The 26,020-nt window shown below is 34.8% G+C and overlaps 1 protein-coding gene and 1 pseudogene across 2 annotated transcripts in view; one reads left to right on the forward strand and one right to left on the reverse strand.

Annotated features, from left to right (window-relative positions):
* The window catches only part of LRRC4C (leucine rich repeat containing 4C), a 983,333-nt gene that overhangs the window by 830,011 nt on the left and 127,302 nt on the right, over positions 1 to 26,020 (reverse strand). The gene's annotated exons all lie outside the window — the stretch shown is intronic.
* Positions 21,385 to 21,503, forward strand: LOC118603333 (annotated as a pseudogene).

Consider the following 26,020-nt stretch of genomic DNA (forward strand, 5'->3'; position numbering starts at 1 on the left):
TCACCTCTACCTAAAGTTTCAAACATAATTGTGCCAGGATAAAAATTTACTAATCAAAACTGCTAGGTTTGAACATCATTTTTTTCAGAGCAAGTGAAAAAGCTATACTCTTGAAAGTAAATTAGCTCTTCTACATCAATATTTGATTCTTTAGCTCAAAAATAACTTGAAAAATAAAAATTAGTACCTGTACCTTCATCATTATAAAGTCACATCAGTAGTTTAAGAATTGTGAACAAGTGAGTGCTCTCTCAATAAAAATAGTCTAAAAATGCAATTTTCCCTTTTTGAGGTCAAAGTCTGGTATTAGCAAAGGCTTCAGTTTGTGCTTATTACCATATATTCTATAAAGTCTGTCTATGGAGGTGTAGTAAAGAGCCTTTTACAAAAAAAAAAAAAAAAGAAGAAGAAGAAGAGAAAAAAAGAAGAAGAAAGAAACACCACCTGATTGTGAGTATTTTTATTATTCTGGCTCTGTCAAAATGATTACTTTCTGCTAGCACTTGGAGAGGAGCGAAGCATAAATATATGGAAAGAAAGAAGCCTGGGGGCAGGCAGATCAATGTAAGATTGGCCATGCAGGTAACAGGCAACTATTTGCTCACAGGATACTTAAAAGTATTTATTGACCGAGACCAACCACAGTCTCTAACACATAGTGGGGACTCAATAAATATTGAGTGCATGAATAAATGAATAACTATATCTATCAATGTATGTAAGAATGATTGAATAGATAGGTGAAGAAATGCAACAAACTGGGGAGAAAAAGGGGCAAAATTAAGTAGAAATGAAACATAAGTAGGTGTTCTTTTAAATACTCTACTGGCCCCCTCAGGATCCCTTGCTAGAGGTAGAGATGCATAAGAAAAGGCTTTATCTTGATTTTAAAAGCCTCTTAAAGTAATTTGAATCTCTTTCTTTAAACCCCCAGCACAGAAAAATGTAAATGATTGACTTCTTTTGGTGCCAAAATGAGTCTTCTTATCAGTAGCCTATAGGTATAGTCTCCTTTCTCTTGTTTTTCCTATACCTAACAATCATCTAATTTAGGTAAGTGCACAACTGAAATAAAAAATGATTGATATGAAATATATGCATGTTGGTTCACCTCTTGGGAAAGAAAGTGGATTACCATTTCTGCTCAACAGTGTAAGTATTGTACAAAGCAATATATAAAATACTCCAGTAAACAATTCACAAAGGCTAATCGACTCTATAAACTGAGCAGGACCAGAAACCCCATTTGTTTTTGGCTTTCATTCTGCATTTCCTTCAGCACTCAATATGGTAGTATCTGTTAGCAGACAGCACTATTCACTGAACAGTATAAAAGAGAAGAGAGCAACTGACACTAAAATCGCTATAATTTACCAGTACATATTGGCAACTTCTCTCATATGACGTTTATATCTGCACATGGACCCAGTAAGGGACCTGTTTCTAGAAGCCACCGTGCCCATGAGTTTGTTGAGATTTCTTTCCCCCTGCTAATAATTAGAAGAGGCAGCCTGGTGTAGTGTAAAGAATGTGGATAACATTTAAATACGATAAACATAATTTAAAACATGCTCTGTGACCTTAGAGAAGTGATCATTTCTCAAACCGCAGATTGCTCACCAAAAAAGGGGGTTCCCATTAATATCTTCATTGCAGGGCTATTGCAAACACCATCAACAGGTGTAAAGCAGCCAGACATAAATGACAACAGACTGGTTGATAAGATCTATTGCCACCCACAGCTCTACTATTGGGGTCTGCCAAAAAGTTTTCTTGTATAATTCTTTTAAAACTCCATCAAATTTATTTTTTCTTTTTGGTATGACATGGATGTGGATTTGCAATATATTGTATCTGTTAAAAATAGAGGACTTAGAGTCTCAGCTCTACCCTTCTCACTGTGCGATCTTAGATAATTTCCATAACTACCTATGTCTCAGTTTATCTATAAAATGAATAATAATTACAATAGAGAGAGCCTTATCAGGATAAAATAACTAATAATTAAGTGTCTAGAATGGTATAAATACTTAACACTTTTAGTTACTTTCATTATAGTATGAGGAGTCATAATAATATAAATAATATTCAAATATTCTCTGCCAAAATTTTGTTCTTAAAATATTTCACACCCCGCTGGCAGCCACTATATCATTCTAAGACTGCTTCAGGCTCCTTTCACTGTGCCATTGTGCAGACGAATGTTTATTTTTTAAACTTGTACTATACCAATGCTGAATGCCTAGCTGTACTACACGATGTCAAATTTCTTAGATCTGTGTTGTGATTTCATATAAGATGAGGTTAATGCAATTTTCTTAAAGAGCCTCAAGCTTGTTAGAGGTCTGCCATGCATTCCAGTTATGGTTTCAGCCTTCCCTACAATGTGCATTGATCTTGGCCACTCCGTGGATGTGGATCATCCTCCAGCTGAATCTTACATGAGACCTCGACCTTGGCAGTCATCTTAATTGCAGCCTTTTGAGAGAGCCCACAGTAGTGGACTCAGCTAAGCTCTGCCTGGATTTCTGCCCTATAGAAACTGTGAGATAATAAATGTGTGCTTATTCTAAGCCACTAGATCTGTAGTAATGTTGTTATGAAATAATAGATCACAAATGAAATACTGCAGAATGCACTTGGGAAAATACTTGTATACCTATTTAGAGTAATCAGACTCTACACATAAGAAACTATTTTAAATTTTCTGCATCACTTTGTATAGTACTTAACGCAGAGTAGTATTTTTTTTTCTGGACCAAAAATTAGTCTTTAATTTTGGTATACAAATACCACTGCGAATATATACCAACAAACCATACCTGGTTAATAATAACCAATTTGGAATTTGGTTATTTGATGCAATTAATAATATGCAAATAAAACTTGGTTATCTCAAATTTTTTTGTGTCTGATACTGATAATAATAAAGAATATTATAATGCTCATCTGACACTCATTTTGATATAATTATGGATATCTAAAAAACAACCATAGAAAGGAAAAAAGAAGATAAAATACTCATAGCCATGTATATAAAAAGTATCGAGTCTTTTAAAGAAAATCATTGTCTTCTCTCTAGACTCACTGCAGCCTGGGCGGGGTTAATCATGGTCAAGGTATGGATGGTAAACTCACTCTCTTTTAATCCAAAAGGAACATGTTTTGGGACCAAAGCGGCCAGGTAGGTTAAGGGTACTGGGCAGCTGATGGAGGTTGAAGCCTGATGATATCTTGGAGGTAAAAGATAAAATAATATCTAAGTGATTCATCCAAAAGTACTTTCAAATTAATTGAGTCCAGAAACAAGTAGGCAGTAGACCTGGCTCTTTTTTTTAATATAAATATTTTTTCTCTTAAGGAGTGTGTTCATCACTCCAGGTGCTTTGGCCTTTTCTCCCCTTCATCTAAATCATCTTGCCCACAGCAGCAACACATCCAGACTGATCTAGTTCAAGCCACAGAGAGGAGAAGGGGATGACCTTGCCTGGGATTTTGAAAAAAAGAGAGGGAGAAGGGAACGGTTTATTAAGACTTGAACTAGAAGGAGAGCAAAGCGCCAATCTAATTATTGTTTAATGACTGAGCTCCAGTCAGAATGTCAGGTCTGGGCCGCCCGGCTTGGTGAAAGAACACAAGGACCAACGATGGCAGTCAAATGTCCCTGTGTCTCTCGCGCCAATTGTAGGCATGCCCAACGCATGCTGATTTTACTGAGGACCTCAGGAGGAATGAAAACAGTCACTTTTCCTCTACTCTTATGTCATCCTGCTCCATCATAACAGTGGCCTAAGTGCCCACAGGTCCCTGAGTGTCTTCAGCATCAATCTCTATGGTCAAGATGACCTTTACTACCCAAATTTAAAACAATAGCTCTGTGCTGATTAAGGAGGACTATGGTGCAATATTTTTGGCAAAGTTGTGATAATCCATAGGTGTAAAGAAGCTTTCATTTGGGCAGAACTGAGTTCAAACCCTAGCTTTTCCAGTCGCTAACTAGATGTCTAAATATATAAACCTGTTTTTATATAATAATAGATATTAGTAGGTGATAGCTGAATCTCTCTGAGTTTCAGCTATTTCATCTTTCCAATGAAATTAATATACATCTTTGGAGACTACTGTAAGAATTTCACTTAAAAGTGATAGCATAGCCCATTACCACATATTAGAAACTCCATAAATGTTCACTTTTTATTATCATCTGGGAAATAGCGAAGGCAAATAATTGCCACATCTTTAAATTTTGTTCATTCTACTTAAGTAGAAAATATCACTCTGTACACATCCCATTAGTAAGTATCTCCTTGTCTGCAGCAGCTTCGCAGGTAACTAAGTTCTTTGCATTAAAGGAATGGCCCTGCCTCGGGACACAGTAAGTCCTCATTCAACCTTATCAACGGGTTCTGCCACTTTAAGTACAACCACGTATAAGGAAACCAATTGATATAAACAAGAGTTAAATTCCTATAGCATTCTATCTATAACAAAATGACATTGAATAAAACAGCATTATTTGAGGACCTGCTGTATTCATTATTGGCTACTGATAACAGTATTACAGTATAGATAAGTGATAACGTAGTATTAGAAATAACTGTCAAGTAAGTGAGAGAATTGGCTTCAGCTTCTAGTCAGCCCTCACAGAGCGAGGAGGGTTTCCTTTGGGAATGGAATGGGTCCACTTGAGTAAGCAGAGTCTGTTCTTAGAGCCTGCTTCTCAGATACCCCTCTAACCCCGCAGAAAAGATTTTCAAAGTTTCAACATTCCTGCCAAATAAAAACACACCTTTCCAGTGTGGCTAACAGAAGACAGTTTCTTTATCTTCTTCAGTCTTAAATCTACCGCTCCGTGGCCATCAAATAGGCATTCTGTATGTTCTTCCTATAAATGATCCTTTGGTTGCTTTATTTGTTTTCTAGAGCTGCCCTAACAAATTACCACAAATTTGGTGGCTCAGAAATATCGGAACTGTATTCTCTCACGATTCTGGAGACCAGTGGTTAAAAAACAAGCATTGGCAAGGTGGCTCCTCCTGGTGGCATCTGTTCTGGGCCTCTCTGCTAACTTCTGGTGGCTGCTGGGGATCTTTGTTTTCCCTTGGCTTGTAGACATATCCCTTTATTTCTGCCTCCATCATCGCATGGCCTTCCTGACTCTGAGTCTCAGTGTCACAAATGTCCCACTCCTTTCTCTTATAAATCCTGTTTTTGTACGTAGGGCCCATCTTAAAACCAAGAGGATTTAATTCTGAAAACCTTATGTTAATTATATCTGCAAAGACCTGGTCACATTCACAGGTACTCAGGATTAGGGCTAAGACACGAGGGACATGATTCAATCTACTCCAGTTGCCTCATGTACTAACAATAAGGGTCACACAGGGTCCCTAATTCTTGCCCTTCCATAGTTCAATTATCACAAATCTAAACTAAAGATCTTTAAAAATGTAGATTGGATCCTCTCATTTTCCTTCTCAAAACACCTCAAAGGCAAATCAGATTGGAATGAAACCAAAAGTCCTTTTCTATAGGGTAGAGTCTATAGGACCTAAACTCTACTTTTTCCTCCCCAACTTCTTCTACAACTGTCCTGTCTTCACTTTTATACTTTTTTTGTTCCCCAAGGACATGTGAAGATTTCTACACTTTCTGTTCTTGGATTTTTCTTCCCCTGGAATGTCAACAACTGGTTCTTGCTCAGCATCGGGATGGCTCGTGCCCTTCACGTTTTAGTTCAGACGTCACTTTCACAAAGAAACTGTCCTCAATCAAACTACATTAATTAGCTCTCACTCCTCAGAGTCACTTTGTTCCAGAACCTGTTTTATATTCTTCAAGGATGTATCACAATCTAAAATTGCATTGCCTATTAGTTTCTCCATTGTCTTTTCCCCACTAGAATGTAAGTATCCTAAGGGAAGGGACCATTTTATTTATCACTGTTTCTCTACCATAACACCAGTGTTAGAAACACTATAGATGCTCAAAGAATTGTTTAATAAATGAAAGAATAACATAGTCGTGTCTCAAAGGAAAAGGGGGCAGAGAGGAAGTAATAATAATTAAGCAACTACCATATGCTTTATTATTTTCTTTACGTATACCAGCTCTTTTAATTGTTGCACTGATGCTGCCATGCAGGTTCTATTATTTCTCTTGTGTGCAGTGTAGAGAACCTAAGTGGCTTTCCCAAAGTCACATAAATAAAAAAAAATGAAGCTTTCACCCAACAGAGACCTACCTGAATCTAAGACTCACATTCTTTTCATTAACTCCACTTCGCAGAAGAAGGTATAAGGAAAGTAAGTTTTAAGGCAGCATAAAAACATATTATAGCAGTAGACTGGGGATAAGAATGACATCATTTGCAAACAAAATTTCTCTCGAGTATTTCCAAAAAGAAGGATGGTCTGCATTGACCTCTTGGCTATGCTACAGGCCCCGTGGATTTGGGGTGGGGGAAGTGCTGGTATACAGAAGGAACTAACCAATGTTTGAACAAGGTAGCTCAAAATAACTGGGGTGGGTGTTTGCTTTTCACATGGGTAAATTTAATTAGCTTTGTGGGTGGTTAAGAACTGATGCAGACCTCCTCTGGCTGCCGTACAAAATTATCCAGGGCTACATTTAGCATTTCTCAAAACATGCTTCTAATCTCCATCAACCTTGCAGAGAAATAGAACCTCAGGTACCTCAGTCAGGAGAATTCGAACAAGTACAGAGAACAAAATTAAATTTAAGGTCAATTGAATAAAGTATTTCCTCAACTCTGTAAGGTGCACTCACAAAACTGTCTTAGCTTGGTATATAGGATTCCAGGGTGTTGGAATAACCCTTACAAAACCACGTTAGCTGCTTTGGTTTATTAATGAAACATACACACACACACACACACACACACACACACACACACACAAATCATAGCACTTATAAAAAGAAAAGAGTTAAATGCTGAAACGATGTTTTGAAGAATTAAAATGAAATTACTCTCTTGAGAAACTAGATGCTTTCCCCAGCCCCTATCTTTCAAGAAGATACGCTTATTTCCAGTTTTCCTCCTCTCATCTTATTTGACTTTTGAACATTCATGTCACATTTAATCAGAAATGCTAATAATTTGCAGAGCATTTGTTTCTTAAATCATTATTTAAAATTCAGTAGCATGACTTATTCAAGTCCCAAGCATATTCATATTCAGCTACATAAAGGAATTAAGGGTGCGACCGGGCCAGGCCAGCCCTAACTAAATCTGGGCCTGACTCTTGGTTAATGCACATATGCATATATTCAACAAGTATTTACTAAAACTTTTCTATGAACCAGTGATTGGTCAGACAAGAGAAACAAAGTACCTGCCCTCCTACAGCTCATATTCTAGTGAAGGAAACTGTAAATACACATATAAATAGGTAGAAAACACAAATCCAGGCAGTCAGTGCTATCAAATTAAAGGAAAGCGGTTGAGGAGCTAGAGAGTGATGGTAAGATGCCGACAGGCATTTGAGCAGAGATCTGGAAAAGTAAGAGAGCAAGGATGTGGGTAATTGGGGAAGGGAGTTAGAATTGGGAGCAGGAAATATAATTCCCTGACACGGTAGCATGCTTAGCACGTTAGGGAACCTCAGGGAGGCTTGTGTAGCTGGAGAGGAATGAGTGTAGGGAAGAAAAGTAAGAAGAGGGACCAGACAGGCAGCCTGGTTTAGAAACTGTATCTCCTGAGTGGACAGAAAAAGGGCCTAGGATCTCACTCTGCCTTTGAAGGAAATTTAGTGATGTTTTTGAATAGTGGAATGACATGGCTTGGAAAGCATAGCTAGGGCTTCTGTGTTAAAAATAAATGGAAAAGGGTCAAGAGCAAGAAAAAAAATATACCCCACTGTTCTGTATATGAAAAAACAATAATCTTGGCAAAGAAGCAATCATTCACTGAATAGTCTTTGTTTTTTTTTTTTTTTTTTTTTTTTGCTTTTTGTTTTAATAGAGGGACAAATATCTCCATTTAGGTAAATGATACCCACTTTTGATTATTCAAAACAAAAATCTGGACATCATCCTTGTTTCCTCTCTTTTTTATTCTCCACATTGGCCCATTAGCAAACCCTCTCCAATCTGAGTGGGGTATATTTTTTTCTTGCTTATTTGTTTGTTTAAATTAATTACCCCATTTTGCTCAGAATGATTTTAAGGCAGCTCCCTGGGAGTATAAAATTTGTCAAAATAGCATAAATTAGACAAAGAACAGAAATGTCCTTAGGCTCTACAGTTCCACTGCCAGGAATTTATCCCAAGGGAAAACATAACGTGTTGTGTAGAATAATACAAGGATGCGCACTGCTATACCGTTTGTTATAGAAAAATATTGGGAATGACATAGTCAATACTAGTCACTGTACATTATTAGAATAACTACCGTGAAATCAAAAATAGTAACATTACATGAAATTGATACATGAAGATATCACTATATACTGTGAAGAGAAAAAAATCAGGTCATCAAGGATCATTTAAAGCATCATGCTCTCTATACATAGGTGCACAGAAAAATATCTGTAAATCTACACACCAAAACTTAAAGATAACTATTCTTGGCTGGAGAAATGATGAGATCATTTTAATGAAAATTTATATATAAATTTATAAGAAAAAATATATTAGCCCCACGACAAAATGCTGTTTTTAAAGTGGGGAGGTGAAAGAATAAATGAAAAAACGATAGTGTATATAATAGAAAACTGTGAGAAAACTTAAAAATACAAACCAATGTAATATTTTACCCACCTGCTACAGGTGGTGCTCAAATTTAACTTTAAAAAGATAGAAGTGTTAGCCTGGAGACATCTTTCATATGAATACTATTAATTTTTATTTCTGGACATGGTAAATTTTGTAATTCAGAAGACCTGTTTCTTAGTCTCAGCTACTCAGGGTTTTAACCCACTAAGGCTATGGTAGTTCTTGACAACAGAAAACTAACACAGATGATGAGCAGCTTGAAAACATCGATCTTATCCATTTTGTTCAATACTATATTGACAGTATCTAACAAGGAGCTTTGCACATAGTAGGCAATTTACAAATATTCACTGAATGAAGGTTTGAATGAATTAAGCAATATTTACTCTCAAAGCAATTAACCAATTTAAAAAGACATGAGGTAAGCACTAAAGTAGTAAATAATAGAGCATTTAAAAAACATGATATTCCATACAGCCCTTAAGTCGCTTACATAAATTTTCCTTATATTACTGATCTTATATAAATTGAGTATCACCTGCAGTTACACTCAGTCTTTAAAATCACTCTTAAATTCACACACAACTTTAAGAACAAATACCTGGTATTTTTCTTTTTAAAGATCTAAAACTTCTGAGAAGAATACAATATTCGAAAATACGTTTCTATACTGTCAAAAATAAAGACATGAGATTAATCATCCCTCATTTTGCCATTTTCATCCTGCACCAGTAATCTTCCTTATTATTTCGACCTACTTACCAGGTCAGTTTTCCAACAACACAGTGGTAAAGTGAAGCCTAAGTTGCGAGCCCAGATTCTGAAGGTAGAGCTAGGCTTCAAAGGAAAATTAAATATCAATAAACAAAGCAAGCGACAATCCAATACCTGCAAATCCATTCGTGATATTTAAGATGCTGCCTGCAACTCTAGGGATCTCTTTTAGAAAACTAGAAATTTGGCTACTACTGCCTCCCTTAGTTGATTTTGTTCAGGCTTAATGAGGAGCTTAAACTTTCTACCAGCTCTTTAAAAGCTTCCTGCAGGAGAGTACTACTCAAATTTGAGCTAATACTGGAATCACACTAAAGGCTTGTTAGATCTGAAAGTGCTGGGCCCCACCCACTAAGATTCCTCTTCAGCAGTTTGCAGGTGGGATCTGGAAATTTGCATTTCTATCAGGGCCCCAGGTCCTGCTGCTACTGTTCCAGGGAAATCACTGCAGAAGTAGAGGCTGGTAGTGCCCCACCCAGATAGGCTTTACTAACTGTTGTGAGTGGTGACTGATAGCCGTTCATTGCAACTTCCTTTTCTGTTTGTTTTTCTCAAACAATTCCTTGGCCAATGGACTACAAGAATATCACCTACCTCCATGGTAATGACTACTTGAGATAGGTACAAGAGGGCAGCTTCTTTGCTTCCCCTTCCCTCCTCCCCAGTGCAATTTAGTTTCCAAGGCTTCCCATGATGAGTCTAATACTAGATCCTGGCTGAGTGTACTCTGATGTTTCATTCCCTTTTTCTCCCTTCACTCCCTCTACTCTGAAAGAATAGCCTTGATAAGTCACTTGAACAAGAATTCTCATCTTGGCTTCTGCTTCTGGGGAACCAGACTTTTGCATTTCCCTCTTGGTCATATGGCTACTTGGCTCAATATGCCCAAGACCAGCTGGCTCCTTGGACACCAGAATTAGAATAACATAAAATGAGTACAATGTCTCTCGTAGGACACAGGGGTCATGATTTCTCAACCCCCTCGTCCACTCTGACAAAAAAATGGTTAATAGAGTCCTTCAAATCTGAATGCAAACAGTATTTCCTCAGAGATGACACGTTTGTCTGACCTTCAGTTTAAAGCTGATTTCTCTATTTAAGGTCGTCATAATTCCCTATACCTTAATAACATAGCACTTTTCATAGTGTTTAGTAAATATTTAATAATAGGTAATTTTTAATTTAATAATCTGTCTCCCTGTCAGACTGTGAGTTTCATAAAAATAAGAATTTCAATGTCTGATATAGTGTTTAATGTAAAGTATGGACATAACACTAATTTGCTGAATAAATACATGCCTTATAAAATGGCTATTTTTGAAAGAGTGAAAGACTTCCAAGTTCTCACCATGAAAATCAGACAACATCATGTCGTGCGTGTGGCAAAAATGTACATGAACAAATGTGAATAAGTGTCCTCTCAGCTCTTGGACTACATAAAAGAATGCACTAACATCAAGTAGTGAAAAACGAGGGGAGAAATAGGAAATTTTAGAATTAAGTATCTATTTACCCAGAAGAGTAATTTGGAATCCTGTATTCATGATTTATATTTACGTTTCTAAGTAAAGGTCCAAACTTAGTAACATCAAACAGTGACTTTATACCATGGGCCATCCTCAACCCACTTTGTGCCTTGTGCCTGATGAAATTACATTGTATTCGCCATTGTGTTTGCGATATAGGCTTGTGGATACCATTATGGGAAAATTTTCTTTATTTTATGCTATAATGCACAGTTTTTAAATGGCTCCACATTTGCCAGATAATCAAAGACTAAGATGAAAGGATGAATATTATTGTTCTCTCTGTGCACTTCTAGTACTGAAATGTCAAATTGTAACATTACCACAATAAATCTTGACACTTGTCTCCTATAAAATCTATTTTGAACTTGAGCATGAGAAAGGCACAGAAATCTAATGAATAATTGTTGGAAAGCTAACTAAGTGAAGAAAATGCAAACCAAAGACATTAAAAATCAATTTAGAAACAAATAGCATTTTGTCAGACTTGAGATTTATTCATTAGGGGTTAAAGGTATATCCTCCTCATCAAGACAGCATAGAAAATGAAGCTTAATGAAAATAATTAACACTTAGCCTAGTGATTTCCTTTTTTTCTACTGTATTTTAAAATAATCTAACTTAAATACATACACACACGTGCGTGCGTGCACGTACACACACACACACACACACACACACACACACACACACACACACACACAGGCACATTCTTCCTGGGAAGAAATCAATTCACCCTCAATAGTGCTAAAATCCAAAGTGCCATGCTGGAGAGCATTAAGGAATTTACTGAAATGGATGCGGACTGCCTCCTTCTCTGAGTCATCAGGATTTAAATAGAAATGAGATAGTAAATTTCTGCCCAAATCACACTGTGTGTCTTCTCTGATTCACTACTCTCATTCATCTTGCTACTCTATCATTTGTAAAGATGCAGGCAATGTATAAATATTCATGGCGGCTCTGGAAATAGACTGCATGGCACTCAGTCTTCCATTAGAAATGGGCAGAACGTCAAATAGGGCTGGAGAGGAGTCTCAAACGATACACTTGGCTTGTCACTGGATGAGAAAAAGGATAGCATAATTATGTCAGAGAAGAAGTTCACAGCTGGATCTGTGAAATGACTTCCTGACTTTGGCTTAGGCTATTAGTTTTCAAACTTGCTACATATCAGAATCACCTGGGGAAGTTTTTTAAACTATTAATGCTTAAGTCTGTGCTCAAAGATTCTGATTTAATCCATCTTGAATAAAACCTGTGCATCTGTATTTTAAATTTTTTTCTAAGTGATTCTCACATTCAACCTGGGTCAAGAACCACTGGCTGAGTCAATGGCAAGATACACTAAGCCACTCTGACAAACTTTAGTTTCACTCTTGGGCATCATGCTCGGGCTGAAAATACAAAAACAAAAACAAAAGGAAAAGAAAAAAACCTGCAATGAACATAGTACAAATATTGCAATAGATTTTTTTCCCCAAGGTATAGTGGAACACAAAAAGGGGAAGGAAGGACTAGATTATTCTATTTTATAAAGATATCTCAGCGGCATTGATGGGTGTTTGTTTATCAGGTGGATGGAGAGGAGGCACAGTGGTCAGGCAAAAGGAAATTTCTACCCAAGGGTACCTCATGTTCAAAAACGTGTGTGGACCTGAAAAAGATTGGAACATTCGTGAAGTGTTAAGTGGATTGACATGGTTGGAGCACAAGGAACTGTCCCTCTCCTTCCCTTGGCAGTTTTGTAAAATGTTCAGTCTGGTCTGAGATTTTAAGTGTGCTAGGAAAAGTAGAAAATCGGAGTTATTTTGAGGCGCAAGAGAGATTAATTTTTCATTTGGAATCATGGGGTTATAAAGGGTGAAGGCAGTCAGTTCAACGGATGTCAACTTATTAAATTCACCACTGAGGTATCAGAGTTGGTAGAAGGAAATCCCCGTTGAGTTTAAAATACCCCTACAAATATTAGAAGTGCACTTATGAATTAAAGTCTCTCGTAACTTCATTATGGTGCCTGCGCACATTAATTCGAATGGGTGAAGGACCGATTCCTGGAACCCTAGCAACTAACACGTACCCATTACCCCCAAAATCCGAATCTTTATGTGAAGACAATACTCCTAAAAGGTGTACGGACCTTTGGGATATTTGTCCAGTGATGTGGACCAGGTTGCCAATGTCTTTCCGTATTTGGTTCCTAACTTTCTTTATATTTAACAATAGTGACCAGGGGACTAAAGAAACCCACTTAGGACATGAGACGAAGAAAATACATGTTGCCTGTAAGAGGTCAGGGACCTGAAACTCTAAATCTTAAGCCTCCATAGCAGCCAAACAAGTGTGGTTCTGCCATTTCAAACAGTGACAACCCCTATCTAGCGTGGCAGCATCCTTTTTTTTTTTTTTCCCCATTTTCACTAGGTTTAAAAAGCAATACTAGCTAATATAATGTTATATTGTTATATGTCAATTATATCTCATTAAAAAAGGGGGGTGCCAAATGACTGCTAGCCATATCGCCATCTCTTGGCACACACCTCAACTGCGACCTGGAAAACCACTCCGCTTTCCAGGACTTTAAGGAGTTTTTACCCTCTGACTTCAAGCCTATCGTATTATAATGAAAGCAATAAAATACCACTTATTTAATGTTTTTTTTTAAAATGCAATACTCAAGAAAACTAACATCTTTCCATCAATCTACTTTTAAGAAATGTCAAACCAAAACTAATAGTGGGGGTGAGGTTGGAGATTCGATATGGATAAAATTAAAGAACACTCTATTAAATTTAGGGTTTTTTAAAAAATGTCTCCACTCTCCAATGGCTTATTATCTCCACATGCAGTATTGATATGGTACTCTGAGATGACAGAGACATTTTCATAATTTTCTCAAGTATTTTAAGGAAAACACTACACTACCTTAACTCATCTTTAAATGTGGTTATTGATATTTTGTTTCCTATGATTTCAAATGCATTAGTTCAGTATCTGCTCAGCAACAGCATCAATGAAATATGTTGTCTTTTTAGAATTGTGGTATAAGTATATGTTGATACATCCCTGATATCTAGCTGTTTTGCAATACATTTCAAGAGTAATAGAATCATTCATGCTCTTTGAGCAGATTAAGTCTGAGAATATGCCCTAAGAAAATACTATAAAAATTATTAAAATTTTTATGTACCGAGATATTCATTATAGCATCATCGATCTTGGTCAATTTTTGTTTGAAACCAACATTTTTTATTTGAAACAACCTAAGTATCCAAGTACTGGGGATGCTACTAGGTGGTGAATAATGCAACAATTAAGAAAATGAAAGTATCTGAAAACTACTGCCTTCAGTTTATTTTTGTTTGGCCTTCAAGTTTTTACATTTTTTAATGGTTGAACAAACCATTAAAAGAATAATATGTTCTGACCCATGAAAATTAATGCAAATTCAATTTTAGTGTCCATAAAGTTTTATTGGAACACAAGAAATACTCACTTATATACCTATCGTATATTCATTTGCATCTTATCTATTGTCATCTTACTACAATGGCATAGTGATGTAGTTGAGACAGAGACTCTAAGACACACAAGCATCAAATATTTACTGAAAAAGTATGCTCACTACTGGTCTCATGTCAAGGGAAGAGAGTACAGATTCTGGAATTAAGCTGCTTGGTTTTGAGTGTTGAGTGTGGCATTTATTACTAATGAGACACTAGGAAAGATACTTATCTTTTCTGTACCTCAATTTCCTTACTTGTAAATGAAGATGATAATAGTACCTGCTTCTTAGGATCATTGTAATAATTTCATCATAACACAGAAAGTGCTTACAGCTGTGTTCCATAACAAGTAAGCACCGATTAAGTGAAAAATAGCTATAGTTCCTACATTTCCAGTAACATAAAAACTGCACAAATGTTATATGGAAAATCAGATAAAATTGTACATACAGTGTGATTATAACTGTTAATAATAAAACCTTCACATAAAAACTGGTAGAAAATATACCAAAATATTAACAATGATTATCTTTAACTAGAGGGATTTTTCTTCTCTGTTTCCCCAAGTTTATTATATGTACTCAGTTATATAACAGTAAAAGGATAAACATTAAAAAAGTGAAGATTTTTATAACTATGGAAACAGTTCTGTGAAAGTGCATTTTTCACAAGGAATGAATACACAAATGGCCACGATAAATATTCTGTGACCCAAAGATTCTCCTGCTCCTTCACACATTGTCACCAAATCTTTCACAATAATATTTTTTCTGCCAGAAGGTAACAGTGACACTTATGTGCTTCATCTTTACCTGTGCTGCCGGTCACTTTGAAGTGTGAGACGACAAGTTTACCCAAGCTCATTCCATTATACACATTGCTAATTCTCACTGACTTCTGCTGACAATACACTTCATTAACCACATTGAACATTTCATTCCCAGACTCTCTGCTCTAGGCACTTGTCTCCAGTAGCCCTCCCCATAGACAACTGCATTTTTATTCTGTATTAAATTCTCCTCATTCTTACAATCTGTCAATAAAGAAAGAAAACGGGAACTTTCAGTTCAGTTTAGGGTATGTGACTGGATTCCTGGGGAAAGGAGTTTGGAGATGTGTAAGTCGAACCCCAATCCTTAGTTACAACTTATTAAAACCACTGATTAGCCCCCAACATTATATCTGAAACATCAATGACATTTTCATTCTTTATTTTCTACTATACTTGAAAATAACACTAAGACACAAAGCTGTGAATGTCTATCCCAGTAAATTCTGCTAGTGTGAGTTCATAGCTAAGACAGGGGATTTGGGCTCTAATGAACATTTATTTCCACGTAACTGGGAAATAAATGGCAGCTTATACCTCAGAACATACTGATAAATGCAAGAGGCCTCAGGAAAAATAATTAGGTTGTTTGGTATAACTCAAATACCTAGAACAATCTCTAGCATGTAGACATAACACAATGAGCCATCATGATTCAGTCTATCTTGTTATCCATTCATTTATCCATGCATTTATCCATCTACTCGTTCATTGATCTTCATGTAAAAAACTAGGTAAAATGAAAACTTACATTCACAGCCTATAGGAAATAGATCAGTAGTCTCACCTTTCAATAAACACAACTATATATACATATATACACACATACACATATACATATACACACATATATGTATATACATAAATATATATGTAAACAGATATATATATATATATATATAGTATATAGTTGAGGTTGCTTCTAAGCAAGACAAATTAATAAGTTTATTTTAGCCTTCAATGAGCAACAGTCCAGTAGGGTACACAGACAAGGAGACACATCCATGAAACACAATGTGATAAGAATGACAGTAACAGTATGTCCAAGATCCAAAAAATGAAGTAATATATTCTGTGAGAAGGTTAGAGAGAGATGTCCTACATGATAGTCATGGTACTCAAATGGGACTGTTGAGTCTCCTGCAGATTTTTCTGTTATTAATCCCTGATATCACTGTTCAAATTTCATGTATATTTATAGTTTGTCTGTTATCAGAGAGGTAGTAAATCATGCAACTGATCCTGTATAGCATAGTCATCACATGGTTGATCTCTTTTGAAGAAATTCACAGGTACAAGAGAAAAGTGGATTCTCCTCATGTGACCAGATTCATGCTTTTCTTCACTCTATCCTTCCCCATTTTTTCTTTCTCTTTTTTTTTCTTAAGGAGATGCTTCTAAAAATATATATATACTCATTAAACACAGAATTAAAAAGTGTTCTTTAACATTACTTGGTTTAGCTTTGATTCAACTGCTAAATTTGAAATTGAGTCAAGTCACCAGGAGATAACAAAGAATAATTTTTAATAGACATAGAAATATATTTTTTTGTATACCTGAAAATAAGATAATTGAGCACTAGAAATTGATCCAGCATAGAGATCCAAGTGGATGGAATCTATAGGTTTACAAGGATGAAACTTCTCAGGAAATCCCTGGGTTATATTTTTTATCTTCAAGCAAAATCTTTAACAGAATTGGTGCAAATAAAGATTAGACTATTATAATTTTAAGGCAAAATGGCTGACATCTTAAACCTATGAGTTTATCCTGCCTTGCTTTTGGAATTGTCATTTGGTATTCTCCACTATTAACAAGTTAATAGTTATAATAATTGTTTTGTGTGTGTTTTTTTAAAAGACCTGGTATAAATTATTGCAGCTCTAGAAATTAGGGAAAAGTTTTGCTTTTAACAAATAAAGGAGTGGAGATGGCCATACTAGTAGGGAGCTCCATACCAAATCTCTAGTGTTAAAAGGAATTACACAAGGTAAAATAAATCATAAGCATTGATCAACTAGATAGCAAGAACATTACCAGTAGAGCCTGGAAATATTGTTAATTTATATTTTGATGAATTTTTCTTTGTTCTACTCACAACAAAAACAATGAAATGAGAATTGATTAGGGAATAAAACCTAACAATCTTCATTAATAGAAGACATTATCAGTTATGATAAGTGTAATCCAAGTCTATGGATCTCATTAAATATCATTTAAACAGTTGGTCATAGTCTAGTTATTACATAGAACAACAAGAAAAATCAAATCAATACTTAGTGTGTCATTTTGTGTTTTTTAGAAAGGATAAAATCCTCAAATCATACCAAAACACAAGACAATGGAGGGTGTGTGCATGCATGTGTGTGTGTGCGTGTGCGTGCGTGTGTGTGTGTGTGTGTGTGTGTGTTGGGTAGGGAAGTGTGTTATTGCAAAGGTAAAAACCAATGGTCCATAAATCGAGTCAAGTACAAAAACTATAGGAATCTTTGGGTTCTTTCTTTTGCAGTAGAATATTATCTAGCTTCATGAATATATGACTAGATTTCTAGGTTTCTATAATTTCCTAGGAACTATTTTCAACAATAACTATTAGAAAACAGGTATAAATACAGAAGCTGATGAAATACTTTTACTCACTGTAAACCATTTGTGAGTAAACTGATCAAATTATGTCTTCTACTTCAGATATTTATTTCCTCCTAAACCTTGGCCTGATATTCTAAGAGTCTGTTTTTTTCTTCCCTTACTTCATGAATCTTTCCCTGATTTCTTCAGCCCACATGAGTAAATCCCTTCCCTAACTCATTAGTACTCATTCTCTAAAATGTATGTATCATTTGTTTAATGATTCTTATTAATGACTTCTCATTCACATTAACTAACTTATAAACACCGTAAGCCTCAGGATATGATCTGTACTTTTTCGGTAACCTTTTGTTTGCACGGAAGAGAGATGTAACATAGGAGGGAGGTCCAGGATGCACCCCAGGCATATTAAATACTGAGTTGTTTATTCAAGAAATACTTATTGAGCTACTCTGTGTCGGGTTCTAGCTATTGGTGGAAAAAACAGACACATTCTTTGTCCTTGTGGACGTTATTAACTATGACAAGGCATGGTCAATTAGTAGTCAAATAAATGACTACAACTTATCATAGTTTTCTAAAAGAAATACACTGGATTCAAGGATGGAGAATAATGACCCAGGCTCGATAATGGCTAAGTTCCACTCTCATCCTTATTCTTGTCAAAACATTTGATGTCATTCTAGTTCAGAAACTCCCATGCACTCGAGGGGAAAAAAAAATTGTCCCTCTAGAACCATTTCTACAGTGAGTATAAATGAGGTTCCCAGACTCTCATAGTAGAGAATAGAATATCAGTATTAGCCTGATATCAAAACTTGACAATGACAATTAGAAACAGAAAACTATAGACCAATATCCCTCATAAATATAAATGCAAAAAAAAATTCTTAATAAAAGATTAGCTAATAGAATTCAGAAATACATTAAAAGAATTATGCACTCTGACCACATTGGGTATATTTTAGAGATTCAAGACTGGATTAATATTTCAAAAGCACTTAATATAATCTATCATATTAACAAGCCAAATGGGGGAAAATCATATTGTCATATCAATTATTTCAGAAAAATGTATTTGACAAGATTCAGTACTTTTTCATGATATACATTATAGAAAGTTGGGAATAGAAGGGAACTTTCTGGACTTGATAAAGATAATATACAAAAAGAGTTAACATATGTAATGGCGAAAGACATTGTTTTTCCCCTAAGACTGGGAACAAGAGAAGGATGTCCACTCTTGCCACTCTTTTTTGTTGTTGGCCTTTTTTTAATCTAATTATCCCACTACTGTAACCCCAGTGCCATAGCCAGATAGTGACTTTTTACTCATTAATTGCTTGTGGAATGAACACATATGATAGGAATACAGAGATGGTAGGTTCCATAAGTTTTTGGTTCAATAAGTTTTCCTTATATTTGCATCCCAAAGGGAAGGAAAGTAAGTTAGTAATGGCAAAAGCAGATTCAAAATAACAGATAAATTTAAGGAGATTTTTTAAAGTTTTTTTTAAAGTTTTTTCAAGCACTTTCATCACTGTTATTTCACATAGTATTTGAAGTTTTAGCCAGTGCAATATAGCAAGAAAAAGAAATAAAAGGCATGTAGTTCAGAAAGGAAGAAATAAATTTGTCCCTATCTATATACGATGAAAGAGTGGACAATCACCTTGTATCCTATGAGGTAATAAGCATGACAATAAACACCACACCATATGATGATTGGTCAGGCAGAAAAACAGGAGTCTAGGTCCTTGATGACTTTATTAGTCACCACATGAGGCCATAACTTATTTTTGGAATTCCTATTACTTGAGAAAAAGAAGTCCCTTATTTTGTTAAAAGAATATACATATAATCTCTTACTCACAGATGAAAAGCAACTCTAAGTGAGTCTCTGTGCTAATACATTCCCTTATCTTTAAAATAAGCATGATGAAGATTACCTCTCAAAGAAGGTTAAGGAATTTGTACTGTAACCTGTAAAGGACTGTCCTTTGGACTGAATTGTCTCCCCCAAATAAACATGTTTAAGTATTAATCCCCAATGTGAATGAGCTTAGAGAGAAGACCCTTAGGAAGGTAATTAAGGTTAAATGGGGCCATAAGGGCAGGGCCTTGATCTGACAGGTTCAGTGACCTTATAAGAAGAGAAAGAGACAACACAGATCTTTCTCCCTCTTCACACATAGAAAGAGAAAAGACTATGTAAGAAGCTGGCCATCAACAAGCCAGGAAGAGAGACTTGCTAAGAAACTATCCCTGAGGGCACCTTCATCTTGGACTTCTAGCCTCCAAAGTAGTGAGAAAATAAATAACTCTTGTTTAAAACACCCAGTCTGTTATATTTTGTTATGGCAGTCTCAATGAACTAATATAAATGGCATCACGGAAACTAAGGAAAGTAGGTAATTTCAAAAGGACAATGTGGACAATGGAATAAAATTCACAAAGAAATTAAAGACAAGAAAATAAGTATAAATGGCAGTTAAAGATCAGGTGTATTGAGAACAAAACAATAAGGTAACTGTAAGGATACAAAGTCATATTCATATAGTCATATATTTAGATTTCATAAGTGAAGCAATCTCAGGTATTTTATCGTGTTTCATGAGTGTGTCACCAAAATATATTGGCCATTCCTTTACCATATTAGTGAGTATCTATTAACAGTAGCATTGTGGTATTGCAGTGTTCTCCACACACATTTTATGAATGTGTTCAGAATAGTGCAAAGTGTCTAGATAGAGAAGAGATAATGGATCGTAGAGTCAAAACTTCAGTAAATAAGCAAATAAATAAGAATTCCTTAATGAGGAGAGATCAACTTAGCAATATAATATAAGCTTCAAAGCAGTTTTACTTTAAATGTAATTATAAAGGAGTAACGGTCTTAAAACAGAAAGTGAGGTCTGCTACACAAAACTGTGGTACTAGTGGGGCACAAGAATAAGCAATTTGAGGAGCCACAGAGAAAGGGCAATATGTTAAGCAAGTTCCCGAGAGTTAGCAGTGAATAAACTACATGAAGAGTAGGTGAGCTAAGGGATCTCCATTCTGGAAATACACATATTTTCTCTACACTTACTACATAGCATTGACCATCATTATGCTTGCTCCTGAATGTATACTATTCACATGTAGGCAAATTTATGAACCTATGTTCCAAGTCTATTCATATTTCTACGCCAGAGAGCATGAAAATCTCTGAGACACATTCCAACACCCAAAATAAAGTGAGATATGACTGTCTATATTAGTCTGCTGTATTAGCTTAATGAGACTTTTTTTTTATCTCTCTCTTCATTTTACCTTATTAGATTCCTTTTTTGAAGAAAACTATGTTACTATAGATATATTCAACCTTCGATGGACATAAACATAGGTTTATGAAGAGAGTTTAAAATGTACAAAGGCCGTCTATGGCCATGCTACCCTAAACAAGCCTGATCCCATCTGATCTTGGAAGCTAAGTAGGGTTGGGCCTGGTTATTACTTGGATGGAAGACCACCTAGGAAGACCAGGTGCTGTAGGCATAAAAATAAAAAATAAATAAATAAATAAGGGATTGTAAACTGACGAGGTCCTTGCAATCTGTGATGTCAACTAAGGGTTTCCTTGCCTAAAAAAATAAAAAAATAAAAAATAAAAACATGTACAGAGGCCTTAGTATAATTTAAGGAAAAGTATCATTATTAACCACAGAGCTAGATGATGAGGAGATACTGCTACCGAAGTCTGTGAACCTAGTTTTCCCTGGACCTTGGGAAGAATAAGAGCCAACACTGCCAAGTGGCCGTGCATTTCTGCTATCTTAAGTGACAATATGAAAAAATCCTAAATACCAACTTTACAAAACTCAAGCAAACAGAAAAGTGAATAAGCTATTATAACAGAGAATATACTCTATTAATTTAGTATAAATTGAAAGTAAAATTAAAATAAATTTACCTTCATGAAAACATGTTAATATATGAGAAAATGAAAATTCTACAGATAGCAATGGCAAGGTGTGAGCATATTAAAAACATGATTCAAAGGGTTTCAGGTATTCAAGCTATACAAGAGCCAAGATTCACCACCTAGAAAGGACAGAGAATTGTAAGGTATAACTTTGCCTTAGACACTGTAACTGGATGGATTGCTGCTTTTTATGAGATACAGGAGTGATAAATAAAAATCGAAAGCCAACAATCACACCATACATTCATATGACCACAGATATTCTACTTTTGTCCTCATGTCACCAAGCCATTTTACCTGCTACAATATGCCAAGAATTTCTGTGCTTCTGTCCCTTTAATATTGGGTTATGTAGAATCTCTGTATGTAACATGAAACATTTAAACTTCAATATTCAGGGCTGTCACATCTACAGAAAAAAAAATGGATTTTGTAGAAAGGAATGATAGTTTTATAATTCACATAAAAATACTTGGAGAATTTTTTTCATCTAAAATTACGGAGGCCTACAATTTTTTTTCCTCCTCTTCCCCAAACTGCAAAGAGTATTTGCAGATACACATAGAGACAGAAGACAGGAGTGACTTGCATTTGAGCAGTTACTTTGCAAACCTTTCTTACAATGTGAAGATTTACAATAGAAGTCAGGAAAAAAGACATGGGGAGATTAAAATTTATAAAGTGTGTGTGAGCAAGACAAAGATTTACATACCCTAAACACTGTATACTGTAGAGATGTCTTCATATGAAATCATTCATTTCGTCTATTACTTCTAGAGCAAGGGCTTGGAAGACTGAGCAAACCGAGGCATGTACTAGCACTACAGTAGAGCACTGGATCATGTCGAAGACCTTTCCAAATTTTAAACCAGGATGTAGTAGATTCTGTTCTGGTCTAAAATAGTCACTGCTACTCCATGGGAGAGAATTGAATTTTCCTGCTGTGTTGATGGCAGCCTTGACCATATAGCTTGAATTGCTTCTCATGAGACAATTATATGCCGCCGCCCCACCAATGTGAGGAATGGTGGTTTGATTTACTTTGGCTAATGAATTGTGAAGAAGTAATGTGTGTCTATCCTGAATATAAATGTAAGCCTATTTATAGTCCTACCACACCTCTTTTGTCTCTGCCACAGGACCAGTTATATTCCAGATAAAGATTGCTTCTGCAGCCTGGGTCCCAAGAGTGAATATGGAACAGAGTAGAACCACAGACAACCACAGCAAACAGTAGCATAAACAAAGAAAAAAATAATACTTTGTTGTTTAAGTCATTGACATTTGGGTTTGTTTGTTATTATAGCATACCCCAATCTATCCTGATGATACACAGAATGACAGAAAACATGGTAGGAATGTATAAAAATGTTATTTTATACGCGATTATTATATTTTATATTCAATATTATATTTTAAATGTATTTATATACTTAATACTCTTGTATTAGAGATATAGCAAATAATTTTGACAAGTAAATGATAGTTAACTGAAGCTATGCCAGTAGATCATTTGTAACTATTTTGAAATAAGTGGTTCAGCTCATTTATGGTCTATGTATCATCTCAGTTTATGCTTTGGCCCATAACAGAGTCCAACAATAATCTCTTCATAAACAGATATTCTTGTAAATTATTTGTTGAGAATATATTTAAAATTTTCTTCAAAGGTGGAATTTAATAATATTTCAACACATTTCAAATGCTTTGAGTCAGCACTTTGAACTATAGGAAACAGTGTAATCAGTAAATTTATGCACAAATCTTTATGCACAGGCATTACTTATAATATTGGAAAAAATAGTGAAAACAACCTAAATATCTAACAATAGAAGATGAGTTAAATACATTTTGGTATATTTTTAAATAAGCGGTCAGAATATATCACATTTAATCCTATGGGAAATGCTCAAAATATATTAAGAGAAAAATCATACTATAGTACACGATATGGTGTGATCCAAGTGATAGTCAAAAATATAAATGAATAAAAGCCTGATAATGTAAATAGGCTCTTTCTTTTTATCCTTTATACTTATCTGCATTTTCAATACTGTCTGCTATGAATTTGTATTATGATAATGAGGTAATAATTTTTTATCGTATATTATTGAATAAAAAAAGCATCAATGATATGGTACTATATAATTATATTTAGATATATGCAGTAATCTTTAGAAAGAGGTATATAAAATTATTAGTTAATCAAGTAATATTAACTTTTAAAATATTTGTGGGAAGCAAATGAGAAGACCACTTTTACTTCATGCCTGTGTAAGTTATTATCATATTTTTTCCCAAAGAGCATGTATTAATTTTTAATTAAAAAACTTCACTGATATTGTTATTAAACACACACATACATATGTCGAGCCTTGTAAAATGAGAGACAATTGAACTTGGCCTCATTCTTACATCCTGATTCCTTTTTTAAATAGGATGGGAACATAGTTTTAAAACCCTTCAGAGTAGAGTAAGAGACTAATATTTAAGCCAACTTCTATCAGTATTTTGGAGTTATTATTAGCTTTGGGATTACTCTCAAGTATCTACTCATTTATTTTCAAAAAGAGAATGTATTTCTTATACCTACATTTCTTAGGCATTAGTTCAATGTTTAAACCTCAAAATAAAAATCACTCAAGGAAAAAACAAAGGACTATGTCTCTAGTATCTAGGTTACAGAGCACGAGAGACAAAAATGTAACACAGAGAATGAGGTGAGAATTGGGGTTCTCACTTGCTCATTCTGCCTGTGATTTTAGATTGGCTAGTTTTGACCCTCAGTTTCATTTATTGCTGTACAAGGTATATTTTCTCACTCAGTCTGAGGAAAGCAAAGGTTATTTGGGGTATTTGTGAGTAAATAAATAAGTAAATGATTTATCCTGAAGTAAGATGTATTTTCATTTGATTATTGTAGCATAATGCATTTTACTTGTAAAAATGTACAATGAAAACGTTTCAGAAGAAAAAATTATGCTATTGTTCCATTTCCTTAATGTTAAAATATGTACAATGTTTTACTTTTTATTTAGATTTATATTTCAGTGAACTCTCTCTTTTCAGAATGCAACATGATCCATGGCTATTTATGGTTCTACAAGTTTCATAATGCATCCCAATAAAACTATTATAGCTGGGAAAGAGAATTAACAAGGATAAGAGTAATTGAGTCATATTACACACAGTCTATAAAGTTAAAAAGGTTTTTAATCATTAATGTAGCAATGACTTAAAAGAACATAATTCTTAAAGACTCTGAGAAAGCTGAAGTCTAAGTATAATAACAATCCCTCTTATGACACTAATTTTTTTATATATCAGTGATTATAAAAAACAAATGCATCAAAAATATGACCTAGTTGTTGACAGTACACTTACGCATGGTTGCCAACATTTTAAATTGGCATATAAGTCATATGTACTCAAAGCCATGAAATGTCCATACTCTTTCACCCTGTGATTTATCATGAAGAACTAATTCAAAGAGGGAGAAATAAAACATTGTATTATCTAAAATAATGACAAATTGGAACCAAGATAAAAATCCAAAAAATAGCGGGCACTGTTAAATCTTACGTTGTGACTATCACATTTTATGTGTGGTTTGTGACCATTCACAATATAATTATAAATATTAATGACATTTAAGAACATACATACATCCCTATATTTTAGTGTCTAATAAAGTTTACTGACACAATAGGTCATATAATGTGAAATGAAAAAAAAAAAAAGACAGAATATGAAATAAAATGTTTGTTGTGATTCAATAAGGTAGAACGTCTTTACATGTGAGCCAAGATGAAAAACAAAAGAAGCTTAGCTAGACTCAGAGTTCTATTTATTGGTGGGTTTTAGATGTTTTATTTTTCTTTCAGAAAACTGCTGTTTTATTTTTATTTTTGTAATTATAGAAAACTGGACAGAAAAGAAAACACAAGGCTATTTTTAAATTTATATTTTCAGAAAAGAGACTACCAAAAGAAGAAATAATAATAAAAAATAAATTAAAATATCTCAAGACTTAGTATATAACCTTGACCCTAGGAATTTTATTGTCCGTGATTTAAAAGCCAATACTTCC

Source organism: Rousettus aegyptiacus, unplaced genomic scaffold (genome assembly GCF_014176215.1).
Source record: "Rousettus aegyptiacus isolate mRouAeg1 unplaced genomic scaffold, mRouAeg1.p scaffold_m13_p_5, whole genome shotgun sequence".
Lineage (NCBI taxonomy): Eukaryota > Metazoa > Chordata > Mammalia > Chiroptera > Pteropodidae > Rousettus > Rousettus aegyptiacus.